Here is a 24,288-nt window from a genome sequence, read left to right on the forward strand (position 1 = left end):
GTCTGGGTGAGGTGGTTTAGGGGTTACGACGGCAGTGCGGGGTTGGCGGCTAGACTGGACGATCCCGAAGGTCTCTTCCAACCTTTCCTATGACTCGGTGATTCCATTATTCTACGATTTTAAGTAACGATGAGCGAACCGGGAGGGACTCACGGCGGACGGGGCAGGACGGCAGCGGGGCGAGCGGACCGGGCCGTGCCGGCCTCTCATGTCTCCCCCGCCCCCGGCGGGCGGAGGCGGCGGCGGGGCCGTCCCGGGGCGGGGCGGGCGCGGGCCGGGGGCGGGAGCGGGCGGACCGGCGCCCCACGCCCGCCTCGGCCGCCTTTTCGGCGGGAGCCGCTACTCCAGAGTGCGCGGTAGCGTGGGCCGGCCGGGGCCCCATGTGGTGCCGACATCACTGACATGGCGGAATCCCCGCCGAGCCCTCCCGGCACTCGCTCCAGCTAACCGGGACTCGCCGCCCGGCGCCCCGCACCGCCCTCCCGCAGGTAAGGACGCGGCGGCGCTGCGGGGGAAGCGGGTCCTGGGCGGGGGGAGCACCGCAGCTCCGCTGGGCTCGGAGCCCCCGGCAGCGGCGTCCCCCGCCCCGCGGCGCCGCTGCCGGTCCCGGCTCTTTTGTTCGGCGGCGGGACCGCGGCCGCGCTCGGCGGAAAGTTTCTGTGCGCGCCCCCTCCAGCTCCCCCCGCCTTGGGGAGCGCCCGGCGGGCGGGCGGGAGGGAGCGGCCCCGGCGCGCCCCGCTCGGGGCTGGCGGCGGGACGGGCGCTCCAGCACCGCCCGGCTGTCCCGAGGGGCTGCCGGCCCCGCCGCTGTCATCGCCGCCGCCCTCCCTCCCCGCCCGTGCGGCTCCCGCGGGGTCGGTGCGGGAGCGGCCGGTGCTGGCGGGGCCCGGCGGCACCGCGGGTGTGTGCGGTGTGTGCCCGCCGCTCCCCCGCAGCCGCGCCCCGCTCGGCGGCCCCACTGCCTGGCCCGGGGTGCGGGCAGGTGGAGGAACCGGGGGGCTCCCCTGCCTGCAGAATGCCTGGATCCAGCGGGGACGTTGGAGAAAAAGCCGGAGAAAGGCGCGACCGTCTTTCTTCCCGGCCCGTCCTTCCCCGCCCGGCTCCTGGCAGAGGCGGCTTTGGGAAGGAAAGCCCTGGAAACTTTTTATTTTGCTTGCCAGACACCTTTTTAAAATGGCATGCGACCAGCAGACGGAGCGAAAAAAGAACAACTCTTTTAAAAGCTTAACCTCTCTTAGGTTAAGACCACAGCTGCATCCCTCCCCCCTTTCCCGGTTCTCAGAAATGTTCTATTTAAATAAGGTTTTGGCGAAGGTAGTGCGGCTTGGAGTTAAATGTAACGAACCATTTATCCCATCTATATTTGTAGAATAGAAGGCGCGGGACAAGCCTGCCTCTCTCCATATTAGTAATTTTGTATTTCATTTGCATTTCTTTGTGTCCTTTGAGTATCTAAAAGTACTGGCCTGACTCCTTAAAGTGGTAGTTACCCCATCACGGATGGGGGAACTAAGGGAGAGATTGGAGTTTCTTGTCGGCTGTTTTTTTGTTTACTTTGGGTTTTTTCTACTTGCTGTTTGAACTCCATGCTAGATTTGTGAGAAGAGGATTCACGTATCCTAGTTCCCTGTGCCCTGACCACATCTACTGTATCCCCTAACCGCTTACCCTGTGGAACCCGGGGCTCAGCTAGTACGTTCCTGAAAGGTGCCAAACCAGTCTAACTCGAGTTTAACAATGTGCTAGGTAATGGGATTTCAAACTTACACGGATTTTTCAAGTGTAGAACTGTTTCTCAACCTTTTTTGCAGCAGAGCTTGCTTAAAAATGGTTGAGGCTGCCAGGCCTGGCAGTGCCTCGATACCTGTCCTGGTGTGGGGCTCAGCTCCATTCTGATGGGGAGCGGCTGGTCTGGATGTGGATGACACAATGTGTGCTTGGCTGGAAATCCAGATAAGGGCATCACTTCCATAAACCTCAGGAATGGGCAATGGGCTGCCTCCTGAGTGGAGGCATCTAGCTCCTCTTGCCCCGTCCACTGCTGATCTCACCCACCTACCACCTGTATGTCTTTCTCAGTTGTAAGAGAATATGCTGCCGGTGCTACCAGTAAGAAAATCATTCTTGGCAGTGTTCCCGGGGTCATTTCGGGTCTCACACAGAAGCGGTCTGTTAGTGCTTTTCTCTTAATCTTCAGCACTTTGTGGTTCCCTCTCGTTAGTTTTAAAGCAGTTGTGATTTGTGGTTGTATCGGGACCCTGCTGTGGCAGAAACGTCTGCTGCCCCAGAAGTGCCATGTATTGTTCTTCCCAGTTCAGTATCTTTTAGCTACTTTATGCTTATAAATGTAGCTCAGGGATAAGTCTGTGTATAAGTTAATGTATTTTACAGTTTTTAAATTTTAATTTTTTTTTTATTTTATTTCTGAACCATCGGGGCTCATCTGGTTTGGGTTTAAGGTCGCTCCTGGGGCAGCAGTGAAAGGGGTTTTTCATACTGATAGCCTATAGTTGGCCAAAGGATAAGAAGTGAAGGAAGTTAGCAACCAAAATAAGCTGATATTCTGCTATAGCCAAGAAGCTTGGAGCTCCAACCCCATACTGCAAGGATTTTATCTTTACTCTCGGAAAAGTCTGTAACTTCCAATCTGAAGTGTGTTTATCCTAATGCCTTTTTTTTTTCCTATGTGCGGTATTTAGTGAACTGAAAGAAGATTATTATACCTTTTTCTGAGCAGAGAATTTATGGGGTTTTCTCTTCACTTTTTGTAGATTTTTTTTTTTACATCCTTTGAGAGAGAGAAGCAGTTAAAGGTAGTCAAACTTAGGCAGTTCATAAATCTGTGCAAGAAAATATATACAGATGATGCAGCAAACTTCTGCATGTGTGTGGTTGTATTCATGAACTTTCTAATGAGTATAATTGTCTTTTTCCCTCAAAAATGTAGGTTGTCAGTCTGTTGAGTGCTAGTGCAGAACCAAAGTTTACAGTATGAATAAATATTTGTAGTGTGAGGATCTTAATTCCTACTAAATACATATAATTACATAAAAGGCCCAGAGCCCAAACACAGCTGAATAAAACAAATTATTCTCCACAGTGCTTTTCTCAGTGTAGTCTGCCACTCCCCTCAAAAGAAAGGACATGAGGGAAGATGGAATCACCTCTGTAAGCAGCATGAGGGGCAGTTTGGGACACCCTGGGAGAGCATCCCTCTCCACCAAGGATGTGGTTAACTGGTGTTAAGTCTGGAAACAGTGTCTCAGCGCACTGGGACGGTTTTGTGCTACATGCCGCAAGTTATCGAAGTCCCATTTGTTTGCAGTAGCCTTTAGTGTACAGCAAATAAAATAAATAGCAGAGGCAGCCAGCAGAGCCCTGTGTAAATCTCAGCTGTGCAACACACCAGCAAGGCAAAGAGTTTCTTGAGTGTTACCCAGAGGATTTGTGCCTCAGTGATCACCTCCGCGCTGCTGAACAGCGGCGTTGAGCGCTGGCGGATCCTTTGGAAACAGGAATATCAAAACTCGTGTTGTTTATGGCCAAGGTTTAGTGTCCCTGTGTGATCTGTCCCTGGAGATGGAAGGTATGTGGGAAGAGGGAAGTTCTTCAAACAAGGCAGTGGAAATAGGAGCCGCTGGATACACAACGGTAACAGGCCATCTACAGGCAGGAATGCTGGTGTGTCAGCGAGCAGATAACTCCAACAGCTTCCAGTGGGGATGTGGTGGTTTGTGTTTTTTATCAGTTTATTTTAAGCATCTCTTTGCAAAATTAAAGTTGGAAGCCCCCTCTCTGTTGGATTCCAGGCAGCCAGGGGAAAAAAAGGCATAAACTAATTAAACATGATTTATTGTGGAGTTTGTAAGAGTGTTGGGAGAGATGAGTTGCCTTTCAGAAATGCTGCTGCTGATGTTAAATCTGTGCTCTGCTCTGGATGAAAAATGACGGTGCTGTTGAGTAAGTACACAAGGAACACGTCGTCTGTGTTAAAATGTGTTCCTGAGCACGAGTATTCCCTGGAGGTCCCAGGTAGTGCGGCTTTGAGCAGATCTTTGTGGTGCTTTTAATTGGGAAAGGATGGCTTTCCTTGAGCTTAGAGGTTAAAACACAGGGCTTCTCCAGTGACATACTTTGTGTTTGATCTGAAGAATCCTTTGTTTACAAGTAAATTGTGGTGTTTGTTAGCGGATAACAGACAAAAAGCCAACTGCAACACCAACTGTATAAGAAACATTCTTTATTTGCTTTTCTAGTGGTGACAGTTTATAATAGTGGTATACTGAAAGTTACCATGTGGATACTCTGCTTAATAAACCATGCAACTATGTATAATATGAAGCAACAAACAATCCTGGGTAATTAAGTATGTATTCTATAATTTTTTTTTTTTTTAAGAGAACAGAAACTGCAGCTAATACTGATACGTGGCATTTGCTTTTTCTGGCATCTGCTCCTAGTTCTAGAAGCTACTCAGCAGAATGACAAGATGGGTTCAGGAGCAGAGTTTCCGCTGCTGTGGTTTGGTTTTTATTTGTTAGATTTAGAATAACTGAAAGCAAACACTTGAATTCCCTGAAGATGAAGGTGATAGGCTTGTCTGATTTCTCTGTGTTGACTTGGTGTATAGCAATTCTGTGGCAGCAATGCACATACCTTAAAGCATGCTTTACACCCCAGGCTCTTATCATTGCCTTATACGTTGTTATGGACATTTCTATTTTTAGGTCCTTGCAAAGGACTCTAATAATAGAACATGTGTATGTGTGTGTATATATATATTTAAATATATACTTCAGGTTTTCAGGAGTGTTTCATATGGAATACTTTGAAAAGAGAAAAAGAAATTGCTCTCAAGAGGTTAATAAAAACTTAAATAAGCAACAATTTTAAGTGACCCTCGCCACCCTCAGAGATCCTTGGGATGTTGCAGACAGATTTCCCCACACTTTTAATCCAAACTAGCAAAATCAATGTGTTCTGCTTAGTTTGTAGGTTCTCTGGGCCTCTCTGCAGCTGTGTCAATTTTACATGGTTGCTCCCTGTTCCCCCCTCAGCCACTAATAAAATTCTAATGTTTATAACCTATATCCCAGTGTTATCTTTTGCCCCAAGTATTTCTGTGCAACTCTTTAGTCAAACCCAATGCTACAGTGAAGTAAGATGGTGTGATTATTTTGGACCTTGATAGCAGAAACAGTGTGGGAGTAGAGAGTTGCCTTGATTTGTTTCAGGATTGCCTTACCATTTTTCTTTAGTAGGGTTAGTTAGTTGCTAGAATTTATTCCACTTCGTGAGTTGCCTTTTATTGTGGAAGTTTGTGTCTATTCAATGGCACTTCATGTAACATAAGTGACCTTATGCTTGCAGACACCTGAACTGATCTGGGTATGTTACTCAGTATTATGCATTGCTCTGCTCCTTATGTATTTTTGAGGTGGAATAATGCAGCAGAGAAAAAAAGATGATAGCGTTTGTGGATAATGAGAGCACTGAGGAGGTTTCCTTCAGGTCAGCCAGGATTTTTGGGGAATTAAGTAATGTCAACTCACAGAAGAGAAAAAATTGATTTCAGCAAATGTATGGCAACCAGAAGCATCACTTCATTAGAATAAATTAACAGAATATGAACGACCCAGTTGGAACTGTGGAGCTCGTGGATTATTTGGGGTGTGTAATGCCCAAATAGTGTTTTTTTGTCTATAAGTACTGATAGAAGTGGTGAGTTTGAAAAGCAAAGGCATAGCTTGGGCTTGACTGACTCTATAAGGGGTGTTGCTTTCCTGGAGGACTCAATATTCTGTCTTTCATTTGATGTTGAAGTATTGGGAATAATGGCTTAGACTGAAGTGGAAAGTGGAAAAAAATCCTCTTTTTGTGACAAAATAAGGCAAATGGGGATATACCATGTACATGATGCTTCTAGAAGTATTTGAACTGGATGCAAGTTTGAGACCCAGTTGCACACATGCACATGTGTGTTCCTCTGTTCTTATAGCAGACAGATTGTGGTTGGTGTTTGGCTTTGCGTTGTGTGTTTGGTTGGCTTGAACAATTGAAATGTTTGTCTTGTTTTCCCTGATTCTTACTTCACTTTACTTAGCACATATTAGTATCCTGTTCTTTTGTGCCACTTTAAAGCTCTCAAGAAGTGATTTTTATGATCTTGTTAGAGTAGATACCTTTTAATTAATTGTGTTAAAAATTGAAAAAAAGGGTTGAAAATAAGCTGGGTTTTTTTCACCCAAATGTTTTGGTGCTGTTCCTCTATTATACGATGTTGTATTGAGCTGTGGCTACCTTGGAAGCCATGGCTTTTAAGGTGAGGAATTTGTTCCTATTTGGTTGCACTGACTGAAGGATGACAACATGTTTCTTGAGGGCTGATTTCCACTGAGTCATCCCCTGAGCAGGGCAGAGGGACACTCAGCTGCTGTCACATCTTCTGCTTTGGCAGGTTAACTAGGAAATTTGTTTTCCAAGCCTGCCTTGGAGAGGAGAGAGCAACAAGTCTTTATTTTCTCATGCTGGAAAGAGCTGTGGCAGCTCAAAGAAAAGCAAATGAAAGAAAACAACTGTTTCTTACTCTGGATTTCTACGGAATTGGCTTCTGCTTTAATCAGGATTTTTTATTTGTAGGTCTACTGTTTTTCTCAGTGTCCCACTTGCCCATCCTTTCTTTTGCACGCTTATTCATTGGCCTGCCATGACTTCTGATACTGTGATAGGATTTTCCTTTTAGTTATATCTCTGTCTGATTTTGTTCTGTTGGTTGCACAGCTGTTGAAGGTGATCCTCAGCCATGCAGTGAGGCTGCTCCTGCTCTCGCACTCCAGATCGGAGTCTCAGGGTGCGGCGTTTGGTGTTGCAGAAGCTCTCCCGAGCAGCCAACACCATCTGACAGCCTGTGTGTGTGGGGAACTGAGCAACCAGAGACACAGTGTTTGCTCTTTGCTGGCTTTTCTTAAATGGTTCAGATGTGGGCGAGGGAGGGGCAGTAGGTCTGTGTTTGTGGGACACTGCATTCCCTTCTGTCCCCTTCCTTCTGACTTCATGCTCTTGTTCATGTAGTGGGTGTGACATGTGGCCTTGGCATGACTAAAAGTGCAGGCATGTGGACACCAGGCTGTTGGATGGGAGAAACATGTCCATCCACATGTGTAGTGGGGGTGTGCCCAGCATTGCAGCCGAGGTGGCTGTATCTTGGCTCCAGATGACCCAGGAATGCTGTGGGATGTGATCGCCAAGTACTTCAGAAGAGTCTAAGGGGTCTGATCTGACAGGACTGTGGGGCACTGCTTTTTGGATCATAGGTTGAGGCGTTGTTGATTGTATCTGTCAGGCAGCTGTGCAGGGAGAAGAAAGTCCATGGTCATCTTCACAAGCTGGTTCTGAGGAAAGGGTCAGAAGTTTTCTGACATGGTTGATAAGGGCGTTTGTGGATAAGAAGTTTTAGGGAAGGAAATGAGAGACTGGAAATGCAGTAAGGTGCCTTGTGTTTTGGCTGTCATGTGGCAGCTCTGGAAGGAGTTAAGCTACAAATATTCTGTGCAGAGCTTAGGCTTGAAGAGTAACCCAGAAGCAGGCTGAGCTGCTGGTAGGTTAGTGATTTTTATGGGAAAGGGATGGCAAAAATAAATCTAAATTTATTGTAATTCATAGGGTTAAGTCCAAGTTGTTATTGTCTGTGGATGAGAGAATGGTGCTTCACAATGTCTGTGTTGATGTATGAACATGTGCATATGTTGTCTCCTCTTAAATGAGTGGCCTTATGTGCTTTGGAGGAGGAAAGAAAATGTCACCAATGTCACAAATTATCCCCTGTATAAATTCTAGAGTCAACCAACACTTCTGGATCGGTGCAAAAGGACTTGATAGCCAAAAGAATGACCCCTGCTTGCTCTGTGCACTGTGACCCTGCAGGCTGTCAGCTCTGCTTTGAAGAGTTCAACTCTGTTTTGTACTGGCATTAAGTGTATGTTGACTGTTTTGAGGATAAAGAGTTAATTTTATAGCAATTCATTGTATAATAATGTTCATAAATCAGCGTGTTTGACACAGTCATTTTCTCACTGTTCCCTAATCAGAAGTTAGTGATTTAGGTTACTGTAAATGCTTTCTGGTCTTAGGTAACACTGGTGAAAGTCACTCTCAGAATAAGCAGAAGTGAAACCTGATTTTCTGATACTTTTGTGTTTTGTTTACACTCAAGGAGGTAGTTCATACCCATGGTGCCTCATTATGTAACTGTCTATTTGTACCTTGTTCTTTTGGTTTATTTGTTATAAAACTAAATTACATTGTAGTTCAGCAGGACCTCAAAACAACAAACAGAAACAAAACAGAAACCTTAAAGGATCAAACCAAAATGACTTTGTATTTCACATGTGGTTAACTTAGGTGTTGTTGAGGTAATAGTGTCCTATGTTCAGAAGTAAGAAATATCCTATGGATTTCACCAGAGACACAGGTAATGTCTTGTTGGATGACTCTTGCAGATTACTCTGTGGCTCTAAACTGTTCCTGCCATCCTGGGAAGTTAAAGTGCCATAACAAGGAAGCAGAATTTGGCTCACTGAGTGTTTTGCTAATAGATTGTAGGTTCCAGTTTTGCTTCATGAAGGTCCAGAACCACACTGTTACAGGACTTGATACTGAACATGTGGGTTACATTATTCATAGCTGACCACAACCAATACACAAGAAATCGTATAGCTATTTTTTTTCAATAAAGCAAAAGTTTTGTAGATTTTGACATAAAACTGAAGAAAGTTGACTGAAAGAGGGCAGTTCTAGCTTAGATATTAGATGGAAATTCTTTACTGTGAGAGTGGTTGCCCAGGTTGCCCAGAGAAGCTGCGGATGCCCCATTCCTGGGAGTGTTCAAGGCCAGGTTGGATGGGGTGTGGAGCAACCTGGTCTAGGGGAAGGTGTCCCTGGCCATGGCAGGGGGTTGGAACGAGATGATCTTGAAGGTACCTTTGAACCCAAACCACTTCATGAGTCTATAATCCAAGCCTTAATCCTTGTTTCGTGTATGTCAGCTGGTGGCAGAAGTAACTTGTTTGATTCTGCTCTGCACATATTTATTTTTGCAACTCCATATGCTGCTCTAACAGATCTTTATTATTGCTTGTTAAGTTCACTGGTGCTTTCAGGGACTGCACAAAAGATAAACATCCTCTGTGACTTTGTTAGGCATACAGTGCAAACTTTTTGTTGATTTGAAGCCTGTCCCTCAGGTCAGTGAGCACTGCAGGCAGCCTTCAGGGTGCTGTACGCCCACAACTGTGAGGTTATCTGAAATGGAAGGGAATGGGCTTGTTACCTAATTCAAGTGTCTTCTCTCTACAAGCTCTCGTGTGTGTGGTGTTTTATCTTTACCCTTTGCCCTCTTGATTAACAGAACTGGATGTGCTTGTCCAGCTGTTCCAGCTGCCTTGTTCAGTGGGCAGGAAATGGTGATGTGGTGGAAATTAGGCAATCCTACCAAATGCCACCAAAAGGGTCTCTGATCTCTTCCACAGCAGCCACTTCTGGCTTCTGGGTAAAACATTAGAGTCAACGAATTCAGATACTTTGGTAACCACAATCTATGTAACATACAAGGCGGCTACACTTGAATTTTTGTGTGTCTGAATAGGTTGCTTCAGTGGATGTGTGAGAGCTGCTATGTTACTGTAAAGGCAGTATTTGTGGATATAAAACTCTGAAGTTAGACATCAACGGTTTCACTTCCTTTTGGCATTTGTTGATCACGCAGTCAAACAGGATGATATTATGCTCTAAATATTGCTGTGAGAAGTTTTTCAGCTTCTCAGACCTTCTAGACTATTCCAGTCTTGTCCCTGCTAGCAGATCTGGGTCCCTTCTTGTCTTAGTAATTCCTCATTTCTCTATTCCCATCTTCCTTCCTTAGATTTTTCTAGACTATAACATACTGATTTCAATACGTTCTCAATTGTTGCATTGGTGCAAGGGGACAAAAGGGAGCGAATAAGTGGTTATAGTATCTTCTGATATGTAAGAATTGGGAGGTAGAAAATATGGCTATATGAGGACACGGGAAATAATAATGAAGGAAATAGTTTGCAAGTGGATCGACTGTATTATTTGTGGCCCTGCCATAGTTTAAGATTGTGATGTTCTCTCAATGAAATACAAGCAAATACGATAAAATGCTCTCTTATGTGACTGAGTTTACTTGAACAGCGATAGTACTACCTTTGAGCAAATTTGATATAGTCTCATTACCAGCAGTGACGTTGTTTTGCTGCAGCTGCAAAGCTTTGGGCAGTGCTGGGTAGGGGCGAGGTGCTGCTTTCTGGCTCTGGGTTAGCAACGTGGCAGTGGGAGATCTGTCCTTTCACTCTCAGAGGGAAATGCAAAGCCTTGGCCCAGTGCCTGGACTAACCTCATAAGGCAAGAAGTTTTGTGCTCACGTTTGAAAGTATATGGGGGTGGCAGATAGGATCTGTCAACTTCCTCCTGTTCTGTCCCCAGGAGAGTTTTTTTCCATTAATTATATACATATACATTTTTTATTTAAAGTGTCCTGGCTCCATGGAGCAATGAGGTGTAACTATGGTGTGGTGTTTCCCTGAAGGGCCCAGGATGGCTGACTGGGCAGGAGCCTTGTCACTGCTCAGGCAGGGGTACAGTGAGATGCTGCCTGTGCCACCTGCCAGGATCGTTCTTCCCCCTGATCCTACTGCCTGGCAAGTGCAAGGCAATTTGGGGGAGCTATATGGAAAAGTTAGGTGATTCAAATGAAGAAAATTTAACAAGCTGATTTTCCTTAAAAACTTTGAAGTAGGTTTGACTAGTTTTTCAATGAGCATTTTATACTGGCTACATACTGTATAAAGTATCACTGATTTAGGATTTTTGCACATCCCTACTTTTTGCAGAAAATATTTTGCAACATTCAACTTGTGCATTTTTGAAAAATGCAAAGGGATTTGGCACATTTGAGAGGGAAGCAACAACTCTTCTCTCCTGATATGCAAAAATGAACACTAGGGAGGAAGAAACGGAAAAATACCATTTTTATCTCTTCTACTGTATTAGACAAAGGTTTTCTCTGTTTTTCTGCCACCATCATCTCTTCCTGACCTTGGTGATCAATGTTAGCACTGAGGTTTCTTAAAGCAGATATGGAGACTTTGCTGTGCAACTACTTGCTCTGCTTGACCATAGTGTGAGTGTGGTCTTTTAGTGGTGATACAGCCATGAAAAAAGGCACCCGCCAAAGGGAGGGACTTTTATTCTGCTTTTAATAGAGATGGGAAGGGAGAGTAATACTATTCTGCAAGTTCTTCTGGGGCTTCTTTTGGAAAACATGTGCATTCTGTTCACCCACGTTAGTGAAAGATGGGTAAATCTGAAGTGGTAGAGTTACGGGCGGGGGTTACAGGCATGACTGGAAGTGTAGAAAGCCTTTCTCGTAAGATGAGATGGGGAAATATTTAACAGGAAGAACGTTCCAATGAACTTCACTATCTCTGAATCCATCAGAGAGGTAAACAGTGTGAAGGCGTACAGGGCTGTTTAAGCCAAAAGCCGGTGCTGGCACTTGAACGTGTGGATGCAAGATGTTAATAAATAAGAACTTTTTGAGAATTTGATCAAGCAGGTCAGTCCAAAACCAGCCCAGCTATCCAAACAGGAGCCATCTTACGGCAAGCAGAAAGACATAAATAATTTTAATGTGCAGGGCTTTATGCAAGGATATCAAAGAGTATGTGGCTGTAGCATTCCCATATATGAATAAGGAGTGTGTAAGTGGCAGAGTGATTTCAAGGAAGTGGGAGAACAGAAAAGGAGCTGAAATATCGTGTGATGAAAGTACTGTAGGCATTCATTGCAGCAGCAGCAACATAGATAAACCTGATCCTTATTTTTTAATGAATTGACATAGTAAAAATGCTTCTTTTCCCCAGTCTGCTTGCATCTGCAGTTATGTGTGTGCAGCGCTGGACAGTACTGGTGGAGAAACTTCAGTAAGGCTGCAAGCATGGTGGAATTTCATTTCTATGTCCTATTACTGGTACTTTTATTTGGTAGAAGGTCTTGACATAACATAGTTTCAGGAAAGCAGATGGGCAGCTTTCAAAGAGCTTTGAACATCAGGTCAAACAATAAAGGTGCTTTCCAAAACCACTTATCGGAATAAAGGCCAGAGGTTTGTATCCAAAACTTTGCTAAAGATAATCTCTAGGAAGGAGAATGTTAACTTCAGTATAATCACAGGCTTCAAAGCAAAATCAGAATGCAAGATAAATTTTGTTTATGCTTTGGCTTAAGAAAAAAAAGTAACAAGATCAGAGTTATACAAATAGGAGTTTAAATATATAAAAATCAAAATGTCTGGATTTATATTTGCTGATAGAAAATGGCAGTTATACTGAAATACAAGGTAAAAGCTTTAAAAGAAGTGAAATAAATTAGTGAACAAATGTGCAATGCTAAAGTTGAAATGCTTTCAGTGACGAGGAAAGGAAAATCTAAATTGGGTCACCTGCAACTTCAGAAGTGGCTGTAGAAACGACAAATTACTAGTTCTGCTTGCACCAGGACTCTGGAAAAGGAAAAATCAGCATGTAGAGAAGGTATTATCCAGCTAATTGCTTGGTAACTTCACTGAAGTTGCTTTAATACTGACCTGTGCTGTTCCCTTTCTCAGCAGAAATGCTTTTGTGTCAGACAGAAGTTAATGTTTCTTTGGAGAAAGAAGGATGCAGTGAGTCCTGCAGACTTTCATCCGAGCCTTTTTCTCTGAAATAGGAGTCACAGGAACTTGTTGACAAAGCTGTTTTCTGTGATTGAACTGAGCTTTTGTTTGGGGGTGGTTTGTTTTTGGTTTTGTTTTTTTTGTTTGTTTCAAAAAGTCAGGTTTTACTTAAATATATTATCAATACTGTCTCATTTAAGCTTGTGTGATTTGCTTTCATTTCTGAGCTACTTGGGGGGGGGAAAGTTGTTTTAATTGTCTTTATGTTAATGCAGAAGAACTGGGAGCTTGTTTCCATCCATCATGGAGATGGAAACAAAAGCCAAGCAAACTTCCAGATGGTTGCAGATCCTGGATCCCAGCCACTGCCCAACGCAATTCAGTCCTCCTGCCTCTATCATTTACTGCTTACAAAACACTGTGCAGGGCTTGTGAGTGTGGACTTTGCCTTTGTGAGCACTGAAGGAGGAAGGTGAACATTGTGGTGGGGCGGGAACAGTCCCTGCAGGGTCCTCAGGCTTTGGCCAGGGCTCCTTGCCAGCGATGTAAGGATTGGCTTGGGAGTTCTCCAGGGTTATAAAACACCCAGCTGTTGACTTTTAAAGTTGTGTGACTGGGCAGCTGGGAACTTGGATGGGCTGGAGGATGAGCTATATTGACGGAGGAACAATAGTTTCACAAGCACATACACATACTCCCCTCACCCCCCTTTTGGGCCCATGGGTGTGCACTATCTGAAATCCTGTCGCTAATTAAAAATCACAATAAGCCAGTGCACTTAAAAGTGGGTTTTGATGCTTGGGTTTTTTTTAATTTAAAAAGTCACTGGCTGGGGAATTAATGAAACGACTGGGAACGGCATCTTGCATTGTGGCCACTTGCTCAATTGTGGTTGAGTTGGTGCAAAGTATCTCGGAGTTGATCTTATTGTTCTGATGGGATTTCAGCCCACTGTGGCAAGGGAAAAGTTAACATGGGCAACAAGAACTAACTCAGCTTCAAGGGGTGAAAGTGCTGGTGGGAGGCAAGGAGCTGCATGTAAAGAACCTGTGTGGGAATGGGACAGAGGGAGCATCCCTGGGCTGTTCAGGGGACCTGTGGCAGGTTGGCAGGGCCAGGAGCACAGCAGAAGTGATCAGTGGGGCTTTATTTAATGGTGGTTTAGTTTCAGTCTCACCCTCAAGCTGCGAAGCATTTCCTAATTTAGGAAGGCCAATATGAAAAAACTTGATGTGTAAAGCTGTAGTTGTTAATGTGGACAGTCAGAGAGATCCTGTGAACTGATAATTGCCATTACTGGCTGGGACAGGCTGTCAATTTTAGTAGGAAATCATTAAATAAATATTGGTGAATAGCCAGTATGATGATGCCCCTTGCCTTGGTAGAGACCAAAGCACTTAACAGAGGCAATGTATTTTCATTATCCCCATTTTGCAGCTGAGAAAACAAGGCACAGACGTTAAAATACTGGAGATACTTGTTTGGGGCTTGCTTCAGTTTGAGGCTGGACTAGAAGTCTTATTAGTGCTCTGCAAGTGTCTGGGGGTTTCCCTCCCCAGCACAGCACTTGACAAGACTTGCAGCAGTGCCTGTGTGCAGTTCGGGTACCTCTGAAAGCCTCTCCCAGAGGAGGATTCCTGGCAGCTTGGCAAGAGGGCAATAACCACTTACCTTCTGCTTAGGATATTATATTGTATCTGTAGGAAGACTTTGTCAAAGACTGACTTGCTCTGGGTAAGGGGGACGAAAACTGTTTCTTTACAAATGCCAACTAGGTCTTTGCAAGCTAATAAAATTGTCAGTAGGCAGTACAGCATATGTTTAATTTAGTAAGGTTATAGTTCTTTTTTAGAAAGGGTAAAGTTATCCTGGCTTACTTGTAATTTATATTTCTGGTGAGCACATGAAGTCATATTTCCATAAGAGGAGGAAATACTGCTCACTTCCCCTGGCTGATCCCATCTACTCCAGTAGCTAATCTTTGGATTTTTGTTTCTAATGTTGTGCCCAACTCTGATTTGCCTGGCTCCTGCTTCTGCTCACTGGTTCTTACTGTTCTTTAATGTCCAATCCTTGCTGGCCCTGGGACCACATAAATAAGTCTTTCAAAGGGCTACTAAATCCTGCTGGCGTGCCATGTGTCAGGCAGCAGGGCATGTCTGTGCCCACTGGCTGATTCACACACAGTGTTATCAGCTCACAGATTAAACCACCATCAGTTCACGGGCCAGCTCTTCATACAGTGGAGATATTTCATTTTGACTGAGTGTGAACTCTTTTATCAGTGTTGCGTGGTACCAAGTCAGAGGTTGGCTGAAGAAAACACGTGTGCGAACACGGCAGTTGTGCCAACCAAAGGTGTTATCTCAATGGAGAGTGCACTTGGGTTTGTTTGACAGAACCTGTTTTATGCAGAACAATTCCTTATTACTGGAATCCTTCACTGACTTTGCCTTGTTTTATCTGAAAGCTGTGCCTTACTGATGGGATGTAATTGCACTGGGCATCCTGCTTCCCTCTCAGCTACTGGTGCTGGATCAGCATGGTCTCCCCTCCATCCTTCTGCATTACTGTGTCCTGTTGTTGGTAGTAGGTCAGGCATTTCCTTAAAGGCTCGAATCAAAACTTAATTGCAAGATTTTGAAGCTGACTTGGCCATGAGTATAATTCACAGTCTGTTTGATAAAAGTGCATTTTTTACCTCTTCTGAATATGAGTAGAAGAATCTATTAAATGCTTTTTTGCTGCATCATTAGCCCTGTTTTCACTTCTGTTTTCCAGTGGGGTTATACCACTATTAGAGTTCAGTCCTTCTTAATTTATTTTAGAAAGTAGCTCACTTTCTTTTCTTGCAAGTCATGATTATTTATTTTTTTTTCTCTTATTTGTCTTCAGCCTTGGTTTCACTTACCAAATTTCTGTACTTCTAATTCATTTTCTTCCCTATTTGTTCTTAGTTTCACTTTAACCTCTTTTTATGCTACATTACATTTTTGTATTTTTACCATGATATCAGATTAGAGGGAAACTAGCTAAAAATCTTCTCAAAAAAGGGAATGATTAATTTCTCAATTATAGTTGTCTTTAAAAAATAATTAAGTGAGCTTACAATTGTAATGTACATAAAGTTTCTCTCAAGTCAGTTTTTCCCCTCAATTCTCATCAGTTTTGGAAAATTAGCATTTGTTGTTTTAAACCTAAACTGCATGTTCTGACTTCACTTAATCTCCCTCAAGTAATAGTTGATTGCTGTGGTGATTCAGAAGTTCTTGTGGGATGATTCTGACTGGCTCTGTGAAGAAACTTCCAGCTGTTGGGTGTTGAGTGCACAAAAGTCACAAAGATAATAAAACACTGTTTTTTCACACATCTTATATGGGTTGTGTGTGTATGGTGCAGGAAGTTTTATTTGCTCTTGAGCTATGTTTGAATTCCCTTTGTGGTGTAAATCAAATAATTCTCTAAGTGGGTTGTAGGCAGTTAGGGAAGGAAATGGTTTCACAAGTGTTTGCCATACAGAACTTGGCGGATCACCTCGGTTAAGTAGTTAAACATCACGATATTAAAAAAGGAGGTGCTGCAATCCAACTCCATGTGCATATCGGTAGATAAAGTACTACAGATGTACATCAGTGTGAGTTTGTGGCCTGATGGCACAGCCCTAAGTTTGTGCTGCTACTGAAAGGTCAGTCCTGCGTCCTGCTCCTTTTATTCCTGTCATTTCTCTTGTTTGGGCTCAGTGAGTTAAACCCCCTGGGCTGGGCTGGAAGCCAGCCTTATATCTGACTCTCCTTGCTGCTGGGCGAGTGCTGTCCTGTTCCTGCTGAGGTGCACTGCAAGGGGAACCATCCTTATTAAATGGACAAAAGGTGTATTGTGCTTTGGCTTTAGTCTTTTAGTACTTGTGCTGTTTGAAATCAGAGCATCAGTGATTGTTCTCCCTGTCCGCCAGTCTCATCCCTGACCACCGCCTCCCACACTAAAGGAAAGAGTTAAGAGAAGGTAAGTGAAAAACTGTTACAGGTGCAATCTCCTGGTCTCCTCAGTGTTCTGCCATGGACTTGAGGGACAACTTTCTCTGGGTTGTGTAGTACACCTTAGCAGGTGATGTGTTAGTTAAAAGAACTAGCTCAACTACCTGATTTTCATTTAAATTACATATTCTTCTTCAGTGTTTGTTTCAGCTACCTGTTCCAAGAACTTTTTCTTCCTCCTTTGAAGCTGTCTCTGCTCTTGCTTCTCATATTTGAAGAGACAGGCTTGCACATCTCCTGTATAAAAGAGCGTCAGGAAAGATCTTCCCTTTCTCCTCTGAACAGCTTGAGGCAGAGGTCTTGTCTGTCTTTATATTTACTCACTGGGAAGCACATTGCACTGGGCTGCAGCTACCCAGCCTTCCTGGAACAGCATGTGCTGCAAGAGCACAGGGACCCTGGGTCTGTAGAAAGGTTCTCCTGTGGGCAGGGGTCCATCTTAGCTTCTCCCATGGACAGGGCATCCCTGGCAGCCTCCACGACCTGAGTGTCTCCTGCATTGTTTGAATCCTGCTCTGTGTGGTAAGAATATCTCCTAATTACTCACTGCTAAAATTTGGTGTTTAATAGCTACTTAGGGGCAGAACTTGGATGGGAAGAAAGAGTTTATAGATAAAAGTTGGTCGTTGCTAGTTAATTAAAGTCTGTCTTTTGTCAGGAATAATTAGTGCAGCATTGGCAAGAGAGAAACAAAAGTTCAGACAGAACACAGCTGAGCTGTAATCTGCTTATGTTAGAGCCTGAAATAGCAAAGGGTGTGTTTGACTTGAAGTGCTTGTCCACAGATCTTTGACTCCTGTCCTTATGGGGGAAGAGATGGTGAGGTTTGAAATGCAGGCACAACTCTAATGTTGAAATACCAAGGTATGAATGAGTAACAGAAAGGTAATAGATACCTTAGTGGTATAGATAGAGGCATGTGTTGGATTCCAGGTGGTGTAAAGAACTATTAGATTATTAACATCTCCTTTTATATCCTGGTTGGCAATCCCAGCACTAGGGTTCATCCAAAAAGAAATCTGTTTGGTTTTTCCACCCAAGAATGTAGCCCTAGGGTCACGTTTCCCTATATATGTGTGTATATAGAGAGGTCTGCCCTTAAAGCAGTGGATTTAATTGAGTTCAGCTGAGGTACGTGGGGTCACCTGCTCTAGGGCTACATTTGCCCTTCCTGTTGTTCTTCACTTGCATCACTGGAGACTTGGTTTCGACTATAGGCTATGTCTGCTGAGGGTTGGGTGAAGGATTTCAGTGTAGGCATGAGAGAGAGCTGGGATGCCAGACTGCTGAGGAATGGGAAGGTCTGTGTAATGCAGAAAGAATTCCAAGCATCTTTTTGGTTAATTCTGTTTTTTAGAGAACTGCTAATGTGGCTTGATGGGAACTTGCATGTTGAGTGCAGCTTAAGGTTTCTTGAGTATTTCTAAAAATGGTTTTCTAAAGTCTTCCCTAAAATCTCCTTGAATTGCCACTAATTATACTTAAGACAACCCAAAAAAGCTCAATCTTTTAACTTTTATTTTCATGAGACTATTGATAATACCTTGGCAAATACTCTGATATTGGACTTATTTTACTTCTAATGAAGAAGATACCATCTGATTGAAATTTTTGTGTTCCTACTCGAGGACTGAATTTTACTGGGCTTAGTATACTGTACTGAAAATGCCTTATTTTTCATAACAATTGCTTTGATTTTTATAAGGAAAAACATATTTCCATTGTATTTGCAAATGCTACAGCAACATTCCTCTGCAAAATGTGCTGGTGCTATTTCCAGAACACTCAGAAGGATTTGGGATGTGAGGTATTGTTACTGAATTAGTGATGGTGACTTATAATTAAAAAGCAAACAAAACCAGCTTATCAGAAATGTTCATTATATTTGGCAGTTAGTTTCTATGAAACTGAATTTGGAAAAATGTCTAAGGGGAATTCATATCTTCTGAAATACTCCGTTACCTTTTTATTTTCCCTCACCTTCCAAGCAGTTGTTCAGGTTAGAATAAAAATAGGAATTTGACAAGCATGTAGGTGGCCTTTCCTCTGATGCATATCATCAGAACTTCAATGTTTTCAAGATATTTGTCCATAAAACTGTAAATGGACAAATTTTAAGCTTTTTGCTTTTAAACTGTTAAAATGACAATGTCAATGATCTGATCAGCTTCAATGGTTTATGTTTAGATTCTACATTCATGACTGATAATGTCAAAGTTGGAAAATGTTTGAAGGACAAAGAAATGCAATAATGGGGATGGAAGAACTTATCCCCTAATGAATTAATACCTATCTACAGCAGTTTCTCAGGAGGCTTCATGATTTTGCAGAATGATATGTTGCTTTGAGAATAAATACTGAGGGTACAGGGAAATATACAATTCTTAGGAATGTTGGAGGAAAACTCAAAATGCTTCAATTTTTTGATATCATGTCTTTAAATAAATTTTGTTGCATAAAATATTCTCTGCAGAATCTTTTGAATCTTGTGAATTTGGTTCAAGTTTGTCAATTAACTTCAGTGGACTGAAAATATCTCTGAAACTTGCTGGAAATATTTTAACCATTGTGTTAGTTTCTTAACTTTTCTCATCAGTATTACTTGGCAGTGGTGTTTAGGTGGATTGTTTAGATCAAATTAGCAAGTGGTATGTTTTTTTTATAGGTCTGTAGTGTGTTGTACACTTGAACTGATGATATATAATTAGACACGTCATTTTGCTTCCATTTGGCGTCTTTTAACTAATTAGTTACTTGGGTTGCTTTATTTTGTGTTACTTTATTTTCAGTTGATTAAGTACACTTACTTACTTCTCTAAGGGTACAAAATTAAGAACATACTAATTGTGCAACAATCTTGGCATGTGTCGATTGCTTCAGTGTCACCTAAGGACAAAGATTTCTCTGCTTACATTGCTGGCTCTATTCTCTCTGTGCCCCGTGGGCAGATGTGTCAGAGCAGACGCTGCGCTCTCCAAATTCTCTTCCTCGCTCCTGCAGTCTAGTCAGAGCTTGTTGGCAGTGTCTATCGTAGGTACTCGCCCTTGGAAATGCCTTGATTTCAGCTTTAAATGTTCAGACCCACTAGTTCAGCGTGTTCGGAGGGTTGGTGGTGGGACAACGGGGTGATCTCAAAGGAGTGGAGACCCACAGGTATCGTGTATCCGGTGGTGTGAGTTTACGCCTGGAGACAAGTAAGCTTCACCTGGGAACTGTCATGAGCTGGGTGGGCAGTTGTGATGCTCTGTGTTGCTGGTCGGACTAAATTTTGATTGTGGGTATTGCTGTGACTATAAAATATTTGAGTGCAATATTTCCAGAAGCAAAATTCCCCAAGGCAATGAGTGTCCTGGAATAAACATGACTTTATTATGAAGTGCTTGCTCTGTGCTTGTGAGCAGATCAAGACGTCCTTTTTTTTTTTTTTTTTTCCATTTTACTTTGAACATTAGTTACTGATGTGAGGCACCAAGTAGGCTATAACCTGTGCCAGCTAACAAGGGGAAGCCAACAAAAATGAGAAAAACACTACAATTGTACTTTTGTTGCTGCAGTGCTGACTGAAGCCTGAGTGTGTCCAAGCATGTGGTGTTCAGACAAGATACATAACTTCTTTCTTTCTGTGGAGTTGTTTTTCAAAGGGAATACTTGCTCTTATGAAAACTGGGTCTGTGGCCATAGTTGAGTAAATGTCTTCAGGGGTGCTCTGCCACAGCAGCAGTGACACTGGATATTGTGGTGGATATTGGGTGTGGAGTTCAGCACTGCACAAAGTCAGCCGGGGTTGGGAGAGTGAGTGCCTTTATGTGTCTGTGCTGTCAGGACATAAGGGCCAGTGCACAGGGACCTTACCTTGGAATGGATGTCCCATAGCCATGAGCTTGTCAGATGTAGCAAGTAGAATTGATTGGAATGAGAATATCCTTTGGCTAAGGCTGTATTGGAACACTCCAAGAAGCAGCATCATTTATGGGGTACTAAAAATGGCAGCTGGTGTTGTTTTGAGATCTACAAATGGAGCATTATCCCCTGCTTGTCTCCAGTGAAACCACAGTGATTTGGTATTCTTATCAAGAAAAGAGATATTTAAATAGAGGCTAGTGAAGATGTAAAGTGTAAGTGTTCTTTATTACTGGGGCTAGATTTGGATGTCTATTAAAAGAATAAGTGGCACTTAAAAACCTTCACAGAAATGTGTTTTAAAAAAGATCCAAGTGTCATGGCTGCAGTTTTGTGCTGTCAGAATTAGTGTTTTTCTTTCTTGAAATGCTTGCTTCTTTTTTTGTGGAACAAAAAAAGGTGGCAGGCTTGGCTTTACCTCAACTGCTCCTCTGCATTTAGCTTTGGATGTTGACTGTCCTCCTCATAGGAAGAGACAGCAAGCTACTGAAGTGTCACTGTGCCTTAAGGGGATTGACTCCTGATTTTTATAGGAGGGATTGTTAAGATTTGTCTGCTTTTGCTTAAGAAATGTAAGCTACTGACTACTGTGAAATGTTAGACGTGAATCATTATCTCGGATTGGTTTCATGGGGCTTAAGGCTGATCAAGCAGGGAAGAGTTGCATAGTAGGTGATGATCTGACTATCCCTGGTATCTACACTGTGTAATTTAGGTGACTTCATTAAAGTTTAAGATTGTTGTGCAGTTGCTGTTACCACCCAGAAGTCTAATGAACAACATGTTTGTTCAGCTCCTAGTTGGCTGCGTGGAGACCACACCTTAGGGGTGGGATAGGTATAGGGGCTGCAGCACCACCATCCTACTGCCTGCCTCAAGACCTATCAAATAAACTTTATTTTACAACCATGTGTCCATTGCTGTAACTTTTGGCCCATTCCAGTGAGTGAACTGGCTCTGTAACGGAACAGCTGGTGGAGCTCCCCAACACAGGCTGGACCAAACTTTCTTATCCCTGCACCCCTGCTGCCCGTGCTGCTGGCAGCTGCCTGCCACAGCTGGGATCTGGCTCTGGAAACAGGACAGGATGTTTGCTTTTGTGGAGTGCAGTTGTTGAGGAAATTAAACGAAGGGATCTTTTGAAAGGGCAAGCCACCTACATCAGATTAGGCCATTAAGATGAGGTTTGTGGGCATACTTTAAAGCACCTTATCAGGAGAGGTTGGGGAGGATGTGCTCCTGATAGCCAGAGGTGCTTGGAAAGCCACATTACGTCATGTCTCATTGGACCACAGTGCACGGCTGGGGTTGAGTATGGAGAAAAGGGAGATCTCAAGGAAATCTGAAGGAGCTGCTTTATCCAAAGGTGTGAGGCTGCAACCACCTCAGGGGGATATGCAGGGGAGGCCCTTCCTGGCCACCCAAAGGTGTTACCCACCCTCTGGCATGCTGGCAGCTGGCCTGTACGATGAGAGATCGGGAGGAATGCACAACACTTATGATACACAAGTATCATAAAGCTGGATATCCCTCACGCAGGATATTTCCTGTCCACAAGAATTTATTTTTCAACAATACTATTGGCAGAAAATCCACAAAATGGAAGCAGGGGAGGGAAACTTGCATGTTGCAGAAGATGAGAAATTTCTAGTTTTCCCCACCTCAAGTGAAGAGATAGGCTTTGGAGAACAGAAAAATACACATCTCTTATGTAGTGGCAATGCCACCAGTGTGCTAGTTGCACACTGAATATTTAATGATTTGTATTTATTGCTGTCAACAATATACAGCAATTAATCGTTAGTTTCTTATAAAAATATGAGACTTTTGATCACTGTGATTAAAAAGGCATTTAATTCCAAAGAGGGCTGAGTCTCAGGAGAGGGATAGCCAGTGCAAAGCTCTCCTGACTGACTTCCACCAGGCTCTGCTGCATGTTTTGCCTTCGCGTTCGTAATGAATTAAAGCCTAAATCATGAAAGCAGGATTTAATTGGTGATTTGTGATCTGGTTAATCCCACAGTGAAAGTAAAGTGTGCCTAGCATTGCTGCTGCCTGCTCCCCCAGTGATGGTGGGGTCAGCTGCCACCGGAGCAGTAGAGAAGTACTTGTAGCTTCCTGCTAGGAAAATACCTTTGTGAGACTGTTTGTATATGCTTCCTTCTGTAAACTCCAGATAGAATTCATTTGATCTCATGAATGTGGCTGCATGTTCTGGGGTAGCTGTTGCTAACAAAGACCTACAACTATTAAATACAATGAGAACATATTGTTTACCATAAACTTTCGTGTGTGCGTGTGTGTCTAGCAACAAGTGTTTTCATAAAGGATTCATTTGCCTGTAGACATATCTAGTCCAGCAATGTTGTATTTAGCAATTCAGTAAAATTTGCAGAGGGAGGGCAGTGTAATGAAGAGATGAGGCATTAATGAAGCACCCCCTGTTCCTATCTTCTCTAGGAAGAGAAGATAAAAAATAAATAATAAGAAGAGAAGAGAATTGGTAGGTGTGTGGCACTCTTACAGTTTATAGCTGGAATTTGCTTTTTGAAACATGAGCATTATGGTGTGTGTCAAATTTAACCCATTTTCTCTGCATCACCAGCACCCGAGAGAAGGCTTCCTAAAAGAACACTGAACTCACCACGCTGAGACTGCACTTTTTGAGGCTGGAGTAACACGTTATAACAGAAATCCAAGTTGATGAGAACATTTTAGTCGTGGTGCAAAAATGATCTGGAATCTCTGGTATGTGCCAGTGGCAGGAGCTGCGCTCCCCGGAACGAGGAGTGTGTGTAAGGCCTTGGCATCCTGGGAGTCAGGGCTCAAGGACACACTGTCAGCCTGCAGGATTTTGTAGCAGGTTAAATCCAGGAAAAAGAGAGGGAGAACTTGAGATTTTTTTTTCTCTTGACCACTTTAGTAGTTCTTTTGAACTTGCTTATTTCTGAACATGGCTTAAGCATTCCAAGGATCTTAAGATAAATGAAGGTATTTATATCCATTATGTGGATGGGTGTGTATATATGTGTGTGTACGTACATATCTCATGATTTGTGGGGTGAAGTCAAACCTCTGTGGTTAGATATGGGAAGAGTGGGACCCTAAATGTAGCCTACAGGAGATAAAGCTGCCAAGGGAAGCTTCAAAAATAGTTTATCAGATTTATGGTACTGATGAACAGTGCCCTGACACTATTGTACTAAACAGAACCCTCCTCATTTTGGTTTTGGGGCCACTGGCATACCTTGAAATGATTTATTTGGATCCAGCAGTGAGTTCTATACACCTGTTCTATGTGTTCTTATCTTCTTGCTACTGATTAGTTTTCTTGAATATATTTTAAAAAATCTCTGTGATCTCTACCTTGTGTTTGACTGTGTTTTATTTAACATAAAAGTCTAAAATAAAGCCTTTATCCTGTTGTCTGCCATAGCTATTTATATTTGGGATGGAGAGCTCACTGGCTCTAGTTCTACATTACTGCCAGTGACTAAGTAACTTGATGACAAATGTAGATCCCTGTTACAGTATCACTTACAGATCTGACAGCTGGTGTATAATGTTTAACTGCACTAAATCATGTGTTTTCCCAGTGTTGCTTCCTAGAGAGAGAATAGT

General features: G+C 43.1%; 1 protein-coding gene across 2 annotated transcripts in view; it reads left to right on the forward strand.

Moving 5' to 3' along the window:
* Positions 1–282: 282 nt before the first annotated feature.
* Positions 283–24,288, forward strand: part of FNDC3B (fibronectin type III domain containing 3B) — a 191,235-nt gene continuing 167,229 nt past the window's right edge. The window contains exon 1 of one of the 2 annotated variants that reach the window (XM_032697955.1): positions 283–488. The gene's annotated coding sequence lies outside the window, so the exon portion shown is untranslated. Of the gene's footprint in view, positions 489–19,940; positions 19,962–24,288 lie in introns of those variants that run through there. The other variant, XM_032697954.1, reaches the window with a different exon arrangement.

This window comes from Chiroxiphia lanceolata, chromosome 10, assembly GCF_009829145.1.
Source record: "Chiroxiphia lanceolata isolate bChiLan1 chromosome 10, bChiLan1.pri, whole genome shotgun sequence".
Lineage (NCBI taxonomy): Eukaryota > Metazoa > Chordata > Aves > Passeriformes > Pipridae > Chiroxiphia > Chiroxiphia lanceolata.